Source organism: Schistocerca americana, chromosome 2 (genome assembly GCF_021461395.2).
Source record: "Schistocerca americana isolate TAMUIC-IGC-003095 chromosome 2, iqSchAmer2.1, whole genome shotgun sequence".
NCBI lineage: Eukaryota > Metazoa > Arthropoda > Insecta > Orthoptera > Acrididae > Schistocerca > Schistocerca americana.
Genome location: NC_060120.1, coordinates 949362615 through 949376955, shown reverse-complemented (window position 1 = coordinate 949376955; position 14341 = coordinate 949362615). Strand labels below are relative to the sequence as shown.

Sequence of the window (14341 nt, the reverse complement as noted above, 5' to 3'; positions counted from 1 at the left end):
TGGTCGACGCAGACGGAAGGCCGTTGGTCGATCGGTGGGCTGGTCGTCGGATGGGGACAGGACGGAAGCGGCTGGGAGTCAACTGGTGCCTGTCGTTGAGGACTGCGATAAGATGACTGTTTGCGAGCATGTGGGGAGGACGGAATGCTCGCTTGCTTAGCGTGGTTCTCCATGACCAGCTGTTGTTTGTTGGGCCTAGCACTCGAGTGTAACAGGAAACTGTATAGGTATGCTTCTCGTCACCTGGCTGAGGCCGAAATTTTCACATACTTTATTATATTTCATGATCATTACCTTATTATGCGATTGGTACTTGTAGCCAACATTTTGTGATTTGAAACACTTCAGAGAATATCATCATGTGCAAGGTGTCTATTGTGAATAATTCTTAATTTGTTTCATAGTGTTTGGCACGGTATCCACTATCATCGACATTTAATGAAAGTTCTGTCCAAATCATTATTACATTACATCTTGTTAACCTTGGTGCGTTTAAATTGCAAATTCCCTAATTCTACTAATGCTGCTTGGGATACAGATCTTAAGCTGTGTTGTGTATGCAGTTAAAAGGACTGTTGTGAGTGAGAAGCACACTTGAGTGTGTAATCTTTTTCAGTTCCATTGTTACGAAGTGACCATTATTTAAATTGCGTGATTTGTTGGATTTTGCTAGTGAGTGGAACTTTAATTTGAGTGATTCTGTTTTAGAGAATGTTTTTTGTGGCAGCATTTGAGAATCAGTTGTTACAAGAAGTTGCTAGCTCTGAATTGCCACCTCGTTAATCCATCATTTATTGACAGATGCGTCTGTCTGCAGCAAGTAAGAGGCAGCAACTGTAGCTTGTTAGTACAAAGACTGTTATGCAGAAATCTGAATGGGAAAAAAGGGGCAGTCATCTTTTATTATAAAGTTGTTTTATAGTATGTTGGAAGATCATTCTTTTGAGCTGTGTTTATTCTGTATCAATCAAATTTAGGTATCACACAGCTGGCAAGAATGACTGTTGATCTCGTAATAGACTGTTTGTGTGAAATAATTCGTGTAATTTTGTGAGTGATGTGTTAAATTGTTTATCTGTAAGTTGTTTTGAAGATCTGCATTTTTGGTGTTTGCACCTTATGTTGAACCAAAACAGTATTCTTGAGGTCCTGATGACTGCACATGATATATGATATACCTTTTACTAACAGTACCTTTATGTGATGTTTCAGAGTGGGACTGCATGTTCTTCTGGAGAATGCAAAAAAATTTTTTTCTAGTGCTAAAATTTCCCTTAAAGTGTTAATTGTATTAACTTGGATGTATGACCAATTATTTTTAAATAATAAATACAAGGCTTGGACCAAATAAATGTGCCTACACCTTCGCCATCCTAGCTCTGCTACCGTCAGTACATTACAAAGATACGTCTAAAAATTGTGATTACGATATCTCTGGTGGCAGACTTGAGTACGAGGCGGTTTATGGTTAGGCGACCCTGTCGCTCATAACGCGACCCAGAGAGCAGTAGCGCCTCGATTAAAGCGCGTAATTCGGTTTCGACCAGATTAAGATCTGTTTCATTAGCGCGCAGCGTCGCACGTAGCGGCAGATTTATGCACCGGCGGTTGTTTGGCGTTAATTAAACACACCTGCTCCGCCCTAAGCGCCGCCTATGTGGTACGGCGCGCGCTCAGTTAAACAGCCAGGAGGTAAAGGAAAAACAACTCGCCTGCAGTCGTGGGGCACGCATTCCTATATAGCTGCAAGCGTCGAGCTGCAGAAATCCCCACTTTAGTACCTCGTTACTGCAGATCCCTTCTAACTCCGTATGGCATGCCCGTTTCGAATGACTTCAATACCAAAAGCCTTGTAAAGCAACATCGTGAGAGCTGAATTACGTTTTTTACACGTATATCCTAAACAGACAACTTTTGACAAGCCGTTTTATTACACTTGCCGACATAGACAGGAATACTACTTTCCTTTTGCATCGTAAAAATGGTCATAACACCCTGTTAACTTTTTATTCTACAGGCGCCTGATTGCACTGGCAACTTAACAGGTTGAGAAAATATGGGCGTAAAATTTTTATAGAGTTTAAAACATATTTCAGTAAGTTTAATGGGATGTCACCCTTACATGACGTATTACGTTCATTTTACTACCCTTATAAGCTTCCCCCGCCTATTCGCATTAGCGCGTTTTTCACCACTGCTAGAATCATTTTTCGAGCTCTTTTATACCTTTTTTAGGGTTCCGAACCTCAGACTCGGGTACGAAATCCGCATAGGATCACTTTGTTGTCTGTCTGTGTGTACAACTGTTGAAAACTTCTTTCTCAGGGACGGATAGACGTATGAACTTGAAATTTACCCCACATACTAACGCCTACAGTCCCTTGGCGAGGCAAAAATTAAAGCCTCTAAGTCAATGAAATCAAAAGATACGGGCATCTATGTCACATATTGTGACAATGTCAGACTCACTCGTCAAAACCGATATGGTGCTTCCCATTGACCTGATCTCATGAAATTTGCCAAGAAGCAAGGTTTCACGGCACAGCTAAAGGAAAAAAATCCCTGAAATTTTTAATTTGTGATTATCTCGGCGGAACAAAATTTTTTTGTCATTTATTTTCCTGGTTCAGATTTAAAACATGCACGAAAGTTTTTGGAATTCTCGGCAGCGATACCTTGCCAGTATCGATGTCGATAACAGGCAAATATGGTAAAAATTCTCCATTCCTGGGATCGATGAATCGTACAGAACACTTACAGCGCGAGCCAATTTTTTATTACACTTGCTTGACCTAATTATAATGTTGCTTACCTATTATAGAACTAATTCAGGCTCAAACTACAAATACAGATCCATGTAATGAGGTAGAATACGGCGCTGCGGTCGGCAACGTCAACGTAAGACTGCAAATGTCTGGTGCAGTTGTTAGATGAGTTACCGCTGCCACAGTCCAGATTTAAGTGAGTCTGAACGTTGTGTTATAGTCGGCGCACTAACGTTGGGACGCGGTGTCTCTGAGGTAGTGATGACGAGTGAACCGTCAATATCAGGAATCCGGTATAGCATTAAATCTCCGGCATCGCTACGGGTGGGGAAAAAAAGATCTTGCAAGAACAACGTCAACGACGACTGAAGAGAAACATTCAACGTGACAGATGTGCAACCTTTCAGCAAACTGCTACAGACTTCAAAGCTGCGTCATCAAGAAGTGTCAGCGGGCGAACCATTAAACGAACCACTAAACGAAACATCATCGGTATGGGTTTTCGGAGCCGAAGGCCCTCTCGTCTAACCTTGACGACTGCACGGCACAAAGCTTTACGCTTCGCTTGGGCCCGTCAACACCGACAATGGACTGTTGACCACTGGAAACATGTTGTCGGACGAGTCTCGTTTCAGATTGTATCGTGCGGATGGATTTGTACGAGTGAAGAGACAGCCTCATGAATCCATGGAACCTGCGTGTCAGCAGGGACTGTTCAAGCTGGTGGGGGCTCTGTAATGGTGTGGAGCGTGTGCAGTTGGAGTGATATGGGACCCCTGATACGTTTAGACATGTCTCTGACAGGTGACACGTACGTAAGCATCCTGTCTCATCACCTCCATCCATTCTTGTAGATTTTGCTTTCCGACGGACCAGGGCAATTCCAGCAGGACAATGCGACACCCCACACGTCCAGACTTTTACAGAGTGGCTCCAGGAACACTCTTCTGTGTTTAGACATGAACATTATTGAGCATATCTGGAATGCCTTGAACAGCACGTTCAGAAGAGATCTCCACCCCCTCGTTCTCTTAGGGATTTATGGAAAGCCCTGCAGTATTCATGGTGTCAGTTCCCTTCAGCACTACTTCAGACATTAGTCGAGTCCATGCCACGTCATGTTACAGCACTTCTTCGTGCTCGCCCGGGCCCTACGCAATATTGGGCAAGTGCACCAGTTTCTTTGGTTCTTCAGTGTATTTCCCAATTATTGTAATTTTAAAACTACGATAGCAGCTTGTCCATAGCAAATATCTTGTGACATGTGAATTTTTTACTAAAAATAAGAATGAACTACGGTCATAAAACTGAACTTTAAGACGAAAATAAAGTCACATACATTATTGTCACTCTTTTCCTCCTTATTCTTAGCCGCTCTTTGACTGTGTTCTAATCTTCTTCTTCTTCTTCTTTCGATTTCGGCCATCTTTGGACCACGTTCAACAATTCACTTGCCCGGCTTTTTGATCTTTTTTTCTCTCTTCCCAATATTTCCTCATCATTTTCAAGTGGTTCCTCCTCCGCTCTTCCGACCATTTCCTGTTATTATTCTTTAGTTTCGTTTCTTCTGGAAAACACTTAATTTCGTTCACTATTTGTCTAAACTTTTCCCTGTCCCTGATTGACTCACGGGTGACATTAAAATAGGCCAAATCCTTTTTCACCATCTGTATCCATTTATTGTTGGTTTTTTCGTTCCTGTTACTATGTTCAAACACTTTTCTTGTTAGTCTGTTTCCATCCATCCTCGACAGGTGACCATAAAACGTTAGTCTGCGTTTACGCATTGCCTCACTCACTTTCTCAATAGTTTTGTATATTTCCTTATTACTCTTTAGCTTGTACTCTTCTCCAATCTTTCTCGGTCCTAATATTTTTCTCAAAATTTTCCTTTCTTTCTTTTCCATGTTTTCTATTTCCCCCTTTTTGTTAAGAGTTAGGCACTCCGATGCATACAGGCATTCTGGTCTAATGACAGTTTTATAATGTCTTACTTTAGCTTGAATCGAAATGTTTTTTTTGTTATATATGTCTTTGGTTTTTTGAAAAGCAAATTCCATTTTCCTTGCTCTCGCCTGGTTTGCACTCTTGTCTAAACCATTCACTTGAATTATTTCACCTAAATACTTAAATTTTTCTACTCTCTTAATATTGCCGTATTTAGTAATAAGATTTTTCTTGTTATTTCTATGATTATACATATACACGGTTTTTTCAAATGAAATCTGCAGTCCAGCTCTGGCCGAAACTTCTTGTAGTTTCTCCAGGTAGTTCTGAGCTATTTCTTCGTTTTCTGTAACTATTGCCAGATCGTCTGCAAAAGCTAAACAGTCCACTTCTATTTTTTCTTTTTTTGTTCCAATTCTGATGTCATTCTTGGTGCCTTTGAGTTCTTCTTTCCATATTCTCAATATCTTTTCCAGTACGCAGTTGAAGAGAATTGGGGATAAACCATCACCTTGTCTAACACCTGTTTTAATTTCGAACTTCCTTGAAATTTCACCCATAAATTTAACTTTGGCCTTACTGTTTGTTAGCGTCTGTTTGATAATTTGAATTGTTTTCTTATCGACCCCAAATTCTTCCAATACTTTCAGTAATGTTTCTCTACCTACCGAGTCGTATGCTTTTTTGAAATCTACAAATACTATTGCAAATCTCTGGCCTCTTGAGATTCTGTAACGAATTAGTGTTTTCAGGTTAAATATTTGTTCAACACAGGATCTACCTTGTCTAAAACCTGCTTGATATTCACCTATTTTTTTATCCAGAACTGGCTCCACGATTTGAAGTAATTTCCTTGACAAAATTTTGTATCCTACTGGTAGTAGCGAGATCCCTCTATAATTATTAACATTCATCTTATCCCCCTTTTTGTGTAGTGGGTGTATCAGGGCACACTGCCAGTCTTCAGGAATTCTTTCTTCGTCCCAGATCTTCTTAAACATATGTTCCAAAACTTGTGGGAGGTTGGTATCCATTATTTTTAGGATTTCTGGTACTATGGAGTCTTCACCTGGGGCTTTATTGTTTTTTAGACTGTGTATTATGTGTTTTATTTCTTCAGCGTCTGGAGGTTTTGACTCGGTATTAGTATTTCGGTGGTTTCCAAAACTCATTTTATCTTTGGGTGGTTCACAATTTAGTAGATTCTCGAAATATTTTGCTAATATTTCACAATTAGTCTTGTTTGTCAAACCTAGCTTGTTCTCTTCATCTTTAAAACATAAATTTGGGGATTGGTATTTGGTTAGCTGTTTTCTAAAAGTTTTGTAGAAATCTCTAGAATTATTTCTTTTAAAGTCTTCCTCAATCTGTTCTAGGTTATCCTGAAATTGTCTTCTTTTTTTATTACGGAAAAGCTTGGCTGTTTCTCTTCTCTGGATTTTAAAATTGTCAAGATCTTGAGGATCTTTTGTGGAGTTCCATTTCTGCCACAATTTCTGTCTCTTCTCCAGGTTCTCATCACATTCATTGTCCCACCATGGATGTCTTCTTACTCTTTTCACGAGACAATTTTCTTTTGCTATTTCAACTATTTCGTTTTTGATCTCCTCCCATCCCGCTTCCTTATTTATTGTGGATATGCCATCGCTATCTTTGTGCAATGCTCTTTGAAACCGTTGTTTAATTTCTTCATTTTTTAAAGTTTCTGTGTTATATTTTGGAATTTTGTAAAAGGTTTTCTTCTCTTTTCGAAATGGGAGTGGTCTGAATTTAATCGTAGTCAAATAGTGGTCTGAATCAACATCAAGGCTTTTCAGCACTTTAGTGTTTTGAATTTCTTCTTGGCAATGAAGTGAGATAGCCACATGGTCAATTTGGAATTCTCCGAGAAGTGGATTTGGTGATCTCCATGTTTTAGTTTTTCGGCTCAGCTTTTTGAAATGTGTTGTCATTATTTTCAAGTTGAAATGCCTACATACCTCTATAAGCCTTTCTCCATTTTTTGAAGTTCTTTTGTGACCTGGGAAGAGGCCTACTGTTCCATGGTGTTTTTTCTCCCTTCCTATTTGTGCATTAAAATCGCCTACTAACATTTTTATGTTCTTCTTTGAGCATCTATCCAGTTCCATTTCAAGTATCTCCCAAAATTCTTCAACTTTCTCCGGGTTATTTTTGTTGTCCTGGTTTATGGGTGCATGACAGTTGATTATAGAGTATCCTTTGTTTGTGTTCTAATCAATGTTTAGAATTGCGAGGAGCTAACTGTTAAGATTATTGAGCCCTAAAACTCGTTCTTCTACAACGAAGTTTTTTCTTTATATTCGCCCGGAAATAGGAACGGCATTCTTTGTTATCGATGCGTCCTGTCCGAGATACGCTACGAACACCACTTTCAATGCCTTGTTTATCACTGTCACAAATATTCCGCTGACAAATTCCCTTTTTATACTTCTTCATAAAGAGGGATTACCATGCGTTGCTATTGCTTCCACTGTGATATCGGGAAGCGAATCCAAGCGCCATTTCTCTTTGTCATTGGAAAACAAAATGGTCAAAGCGGAGAACGGTACGGGGCAGAGTAATATTCATTATACAGCAGACGATGCTGTGTTCCTTCGATCTGAGATTAACATGTTTCGTTAATATGCATCTCCTCGCTATCCCTTCTCTGAACAGTTAGGAATGACTGTAAGTACAAGGGTAATTTTCTCTCTTTCTCTGTATTCCTTGCTTGCATCCCTCCGTCACTCTCTTCTCTCTCTCTCTCTCTCTCTCTCTCTCTCTCTCTCTCTCTCTCTCACACACACACACACACACACACACACACAACGAGCCTGTTTCTCATTTCTCTCTCTCCGCCTCTTTCCTGCCTTCCACCACCAAATTCCCCTCCACCCCCCCCCCCCTTCCCCAACCAATTGTCGCCTTTACTTCCTACCTCTTGTCATTCAGGTAGCAACCGATGCCTCCACCATCCCCTCCCCCACCCCAACGTCTCTCTCTCTCTCTCTCTCTCTCTCTCTCTCTCTCTGTGTGTGTGTGTGTGTGTGTGTGTGTGTGTGTGACGCTCGAGCGCATGTATAGTAGCTCTCGCTCGTTAAATAGGGTTTAGCACAAAGAGAAACAATCTAGCACAGTGCCAACGTATGTTTTGGTATCTTAAATATTTGTACTATCAAATAACAACTATAGAGCAGTGAGTTGTTCGTTTGGCGTATAGCGTTTCCCTCCACGTTAAACATTTAGAGTTTACACCGTGAATGGACTTTTATGGTTCAAATGGCTCTGAGCACTATGGGACTTAACTTCCGAGGTCATCAGTCCCCTAGAACTTAGAACTACTTAAACCTAACTAACCTAAGGACATCACACACATCCATGCCCGAGGCAGGATTCGAACCTGCGACCGTAGCGGTCGCCCGGTTCCAGACTGTAGCGGCTAGAACCGCTCGACCACTTCGGCCGGCAATGGACTTTTAGTTTACCTTCAAATATCAGTACTATGTCGAGAGAGCGCTGTAAGTGGGAATAGGAAAATTATTCTTACCTTGGATTTAATTACTTTCTATCATTAATTCTGGGCAACGGGTATGTCGATGAGTGACTTTTCTTTCTTCAGTTAAGTTCAGGCCAAAGGCTGTTGCGAGTATGGGCATTTCTAAGCTGAAAAATCACCTTAAATTGCGTTAGATAATGCAAATCAGAGTTATCACTTTTCTTTCACAGAAAGTGAGATCTTAGTTTTATACTTTATGGAAGTTTGAATTGTCCGCATAATGGCGGCACATTATTACGCTTTGAACGCACGACACCAGCGATGTTAGCATTAACGGCTGCTATTATGCATAGAGTAAATATCTCTGGAGTGAGCAGAACAGATTTTGTGTTGTCAACATACATTGCCGGCCTGGTCACGTGTTCTCGGGACATCGTGCGTGTGTCCGTATAGCGCCCTGTATGTTTAGAATGTCACTATATCCCTAGCACAGACGAATTCTTTTCGTACGTGTCGTGGATTATTCATATATGCTGCGCAGACGTTTTAACAGTATCCATTTGATACCGGGAATAAACCAGCAACGTAGGTTTTAAGGGCAAGTGATATGACATTCTGCTTGTTTGCGATAGGTGTCACAGTTCAGATGCACTCGATTTATGGCAGTTTTCGGTATGATACGGCACTTTATAGTATTACAGAGCCTGACGTACATTTTTGCAGTGATAGTCTTGCAAAACGACTTGACAGTACGCTAGTACTTTTGCAAGTGTCCGAAAAACACCGAATTTGCCACACATTAGCTATTATACCCCTGCTAATTCGTCCATTTTTCTGCTATTTCTGGGTATTTATTTTCTAGTTTTTGCGACCTAAAGCACAATTTTTCTTACTGGTGACACTTTGAAGTATTAATTTAACGCATTTTACGTACTTGCTCCCAGTTTATTAAATAAATAGTAGACTGAATAATCTATATACATAATCGACAAGTCACTGATAAATGCATGGAGAATAGTATTTGCTGAAACAACTAACCATTTCCTTTCCTGTTCCACTAGCAAATTTACGAGAGGAAGCGATTGTTTGTAAGCTTTTGTACGATCCGTAATATCTATTATATAGTCATAAAATCGTAAAAAATAGGTCTACAGAATCAAGCCTTAATTATAATGCGTCTCGAAATTTTCAAACATATACAGTGTCTCTTACTAATATGATAACTATAATTAGAGCTACATGATATGTACCCATGAAAAGTTACTATCCCTCCTTTCACATATTTTTCTTTGCATCCCTAGCAACAACAGTAATTCACCATCGTTATTACACTATCAACAAACGGTGAAACACAACAAAAACTCTTGATATTATAAACTTCAAACGCTGCAGAAAGCACACACGCACAGCGAAGTCCCGAAAACACGTGACAATCCTGGTTTAAAGTTGACAACATGCCCAGAACGCAATGCTCTCTCCAGAGATATTTACTTTATGCTATTATGCTAAGAATCTAGAAAAGCTTTCATATCTGATACGAAGGAGGATGCTAATATTATTTAAATGATTACAAGGAGAACATTTAACACAAATATTAGGAGTATTTTGTAAATTACAGATCTTGACACAGCAGTTCCTATACAATGCGACTAGCTTCGATCACAGATAGAGAAAGAGTAATCCTTGTACACTCTTACAGGAAAGAAGACAACAGATTATACATTAAAAATACTGCTATATAGAGGTTAACGTGAACTGAATATTCCATGCATAATTAATGTCCTTTAGTTCACTAAAAATCGCTTTTTACACTTTATTATATGTGAACAAAGAACCGCATTCATTTATTTTGTTTTGTCTTTTGGTTGGTTCCACTTTTAATGTTAGCCGTAAAATAGAACTCTACAGTGCCGACAATACGTTCTGCATGTCCAGAATGAATACCACGCACAGTACACAAATCTCCAACGAAGGAACAGCAGGCTACAAGCGATGATGATTTATGGGTATTATGTTACCGGATTGAGTGCAGCAAACCTTATTTATTTGCTACCGGAATAATAAATCCCAACATAGAGACTCAGTGATAGCACGTCCGCACGAACCAACCAATGAATTACAACCTCGCTTTTTCCGTCGGGCAGGCTTTAGCTGAAGATGGCAGCAAGCAGTTGTTATGGCAGATGACACCAGAATCGTTAACGAAAAGTATTCATTCCTAACTTAATATTATCCGATGATAACTCACAATGAGAGCTCAGAATGTGCGCACGTCTTTATTGATCGAACCCCAACGTGCTCTGTAGTCTAGAGGTCAGGTGACGTAGGACGTAGGGAAGCACCATTTTGATCTTGAATTCTTCATGACGTCACACTGAACTCTGCAGCAACACAGCAGTGTGTTGTCTAGCCGAAAGTACTGGCCTTGGGGAGGTGCTGTAGTGTGGACTATGTACGTCTGTAGGGGACAACAGAAGATGAAGCAGAGCCACGAGCCATCCTGTTCTTTCATTACCTACCCGCAGATATCACAACATATACACTGTGACGCAGCTAAGGCAGGATATCACAAATATATCCAGGTTGAATAAATACACCGAGGTGCGCCTTTCGCTACGTAGCGGACAATATGGCGAATTTCCTGAAGTCTGCAAGTTACCTGTATCTTTTGCACTCGGCGAAATACAACACCGCCTTTGTTTTTTCTAATGAAACTACACACTTTTTCTGTGCCATTTTAAAGAAGCTTCTAGGAGAACTTCAACGACGTAAATATACGGGACTTGATCGAATAGTATCGAACTAGCGTAGCGCTCGCTGCTTCGCCCGTGTAAATTGTACGGCCTACAAAGAATTTTTTTGTTTTATTTAATAAAATTTTTTTGTCGTTCGCAAATTGCAACACCTTCTAAGCTTTTCGCGCTAAGTAAAGCCATGGTCTTTTCCAAATATACTTCTGACTAAAAAAGTATTTCTGGTAGCTTTAGTCCAAAGTTTTTGTTGATCATGCCTTTTGCGTTCTTGTGGAGATCGTTCCATAGCAATTTTCATCCGCTGACAAATATTTCTTTATATCCATCCGAGAAGTAAAACACCAATTTTTCATAACTTTAGCTTCAAAATTGTTTTAATGTAAAGAAATAATTTCTTAAAAATTTTCATCCTCTGTTGCACTCCGTTAGGGACTGAATTTACACATACAGTGAAACACGAATTTTTTTAATTTCTAACCGAGCAGTCAAATACCATTTGCCATAGATCCTTCAGCAATTCTTTAGTAATTACTTATTTTGAAAAAAGAACTTTCACCCACTATTTTACTCCCTTAGTAGTTGAAGTTTCAAAAATGCTGAAACTTTTTTTTTTTTTTTACTGAGAAACCAAATTTTCGTAGTTGCAGCTTCAAAATCTCTTTAATAGTGAGATAATTTTAATTTTCAAAAGCCTTTCATCCACTATTTCATCAGCTCAGGAGTGGAATTTCGGACAATACCTTACGACGTCTACAGTATAAGATCCACATCCTCTCCAAATTTCAGGTTTCTATCCTTAGTGGTTTCGGCTGGGCGGTGATGTGTCAGTGAATCAATCTGACCCTATTTCACCCCCTTAGGGGTTGAATTTCCAAAAACAATGAAACACGTATTTTTCTCGTCTCTAACCGAGAAGCCAAACACCAATTTTCAAAGATGTATCTTTAAAAATTCTCTCTCAATGAAATATTGTCATAAAACGTTTCATTCCCCATTTCACCCCCTTAGGGGTTGAATTAAAGAAAAATTGACAAGTGCATTTTTTATTCCTAACAGAGAAGCCAAATGCAAACTTTCATAGATTTAGTTTCAAAAACGTTTGCACAATGAAATATTTCGATAAAAACTGTTTCACCCCAAAGGGGATGAATTTCCAAAAAACAATGAAATACGCATATTTTAAATTTACAACTGAGCAGCCAAACTTAAATTTTCATAGTGGCTTTAAAAATGCTTTCATAATAAAATAGTTTCAAAAAAATGTTTCCTCCTATTTCACCCCTTTATGGGTTCAGTTTTAAAAAAACACAAACACGTATATTTTTATTTGTGATCGAGGAGTTAAACACCAGTGTTCATAGACGCAGCTTTAAAAATACTTTAGCAATTCTTCGATAAAGAAATGTTTTCAAAAAAACGCTTGCACTCACTATTTCACCCTCACAGAGTTAATTTTGCGAACATGCTGAAACACGGGTTTCTTTATTTCTGACCGATAAACGAAATACCAATTACGTAGGTCCAGCTTCAAAATTGCCCCAACAGCGGCATTTTTCAGAGAAGCCCCTTAATGATGGAATTTCGAAAAAATCCTTTCTTAAGCGACGCCTACAGTATAAGACAACATCCAGACATCAACCTTTTATCCCTAGCGTTTTGGGCTGGGCGATGCAAATCACTGTCCCGCCGTCAGGAGAAGTTCCACAAACGTGTGCCCTATTATACAAAATGTCAACAATCAGGTGCGGCTCGTGTGTGTATCATCAAGGTTGTCATAAAAAAAATGGTTCAAATGGGTCTGAGCACTATGGGACTTAACTTCTGAGGTCATCAGTCCCCTAGAACTTAGAACTACTTAAACCTAACTAACCTAAGGACATCACACACGTCCATGCCCGAGACAGGATTCGAACCTGCGACCGTAGCGGTCGCACGGTTCCAGACTGTAGCGCCTAGAACCGCTCGGCCATCCCGGCCGGCAAGGTTGTCATACCAAGGGCTCAAAATGTTAAGCTTCAGCATTGCTGCACGCAATAAAGTGATTCTGGAGAAACAATACTCCATGTTGAATTACTCCTGGAGTTAACGGCAGCCATTCCATGCCTTCGGAAGTCGTCGGTGTTTCCTAACAGACCTCTTGCTTTAATTTTCGCCACAGATAAAAGTACAGAAGTGTTAAGTTTGGTGAGTGTGCGGACCATTTTGCGTTTCTGAATGACCGTTGCAATGCTCTCTAAACGTTTATATAAGACGGCCTTTCATTACCTGGTACCGCACTGATTGCCTTATGCCCAGTGGGATGCCTCCCAGTAGATACGGCAGCAGAATATCTTAAGAACTCGAGACACTGAAGTATAGTTTGGTTCACTTCAATGAAACAGGGACCAAGGTTACGGATCGTGAAAAACATGCACCCCCACACGTTGATGGACCAAGAGCGTTGTTTTTATCCATTTCTTTGAATCAGCGCGGGTTCTGACTACCAGTGCATATAGCGAAGATTGACTTACCCATGGTTTGTAATCGCCAACGGCCTTGCCGCAGTGGTAACACCGGTTCCAGTCAGATCATCGAAGTTAAGCACTGTCGGGCTGGGCTAGCACTTGGATGGGTGTCCATCCGGTCTGCCGAGCGCTGTTGGCAAGCGGGGTGCACTCAGCCCTTGTGAGGCAAACTGAGGAGCTACTTGACTGAGAAGTAGCGGCTCCGGTCTCGTAAACTGACATACGGCCGGGAGAGCGGTGTGCTGACCACATGCCCCTCCATCCCCGCATCCAGTGACGCCTGTGGGCTGAGGAATACACGGCGGCCGGTTGGTACCGTTGGGCCTTCGAAGGCCTGTTCGGACAGAGTTTAGTTTATGGTCTGTAATCGATGCTTCTTCCTTAAAGGAAATTTTGCACAGATATGCTGCGCCGCTTTTTAACTTTTAGTAGATAACATTCCGAGAACTGTAAGCAATTTTGGTAATCATTGCCATGAAGCTGTAGATGCAGGCCAATAGAAAGAGGACGAAATTCAATGGAATGCAGTTTCGCAGAACACTCGTTTGGTTAATTCCAATGGTTCTTCCGAGATGTCTTTTAGAGACATCTGCATTGCGTGTTATTTCTGCTAAAATGTTAAGTTTCCATTTCATTCACAGTTGCACTTCTTTTTCCTTGGAATACTTTGTTCTGCACACTTCCAGTTTCCGCAACTTTTTTATAATGTTGGCAAAGACAGATTGGGAGCGTTTGGCACAATCTTACTACTGTTCAGCAAACAACCGTACGGCTGCACTAATAGTTTCGCGACGTTCGACGTAAGCGACGTTCACAAACGACATTCACTTTTTGGACTGTCCGTATACACTGTGAATGTCTCAATAGCTTTACGAG

The 14341-nt window shown here is 40.3% G+C and overlaps 1 pseudogene; it reads left to right on the top strand.

Annotated features, from left to right (window-relative positions):
• Window positions 1-13486: 13486 nt before the first annotated feature.
• Window positions 13487-13604, top strand: LOC124596800 (annotated as a pseudogene).
• Window positions 13605-14341: the final 737 nt, after the last annotated feature.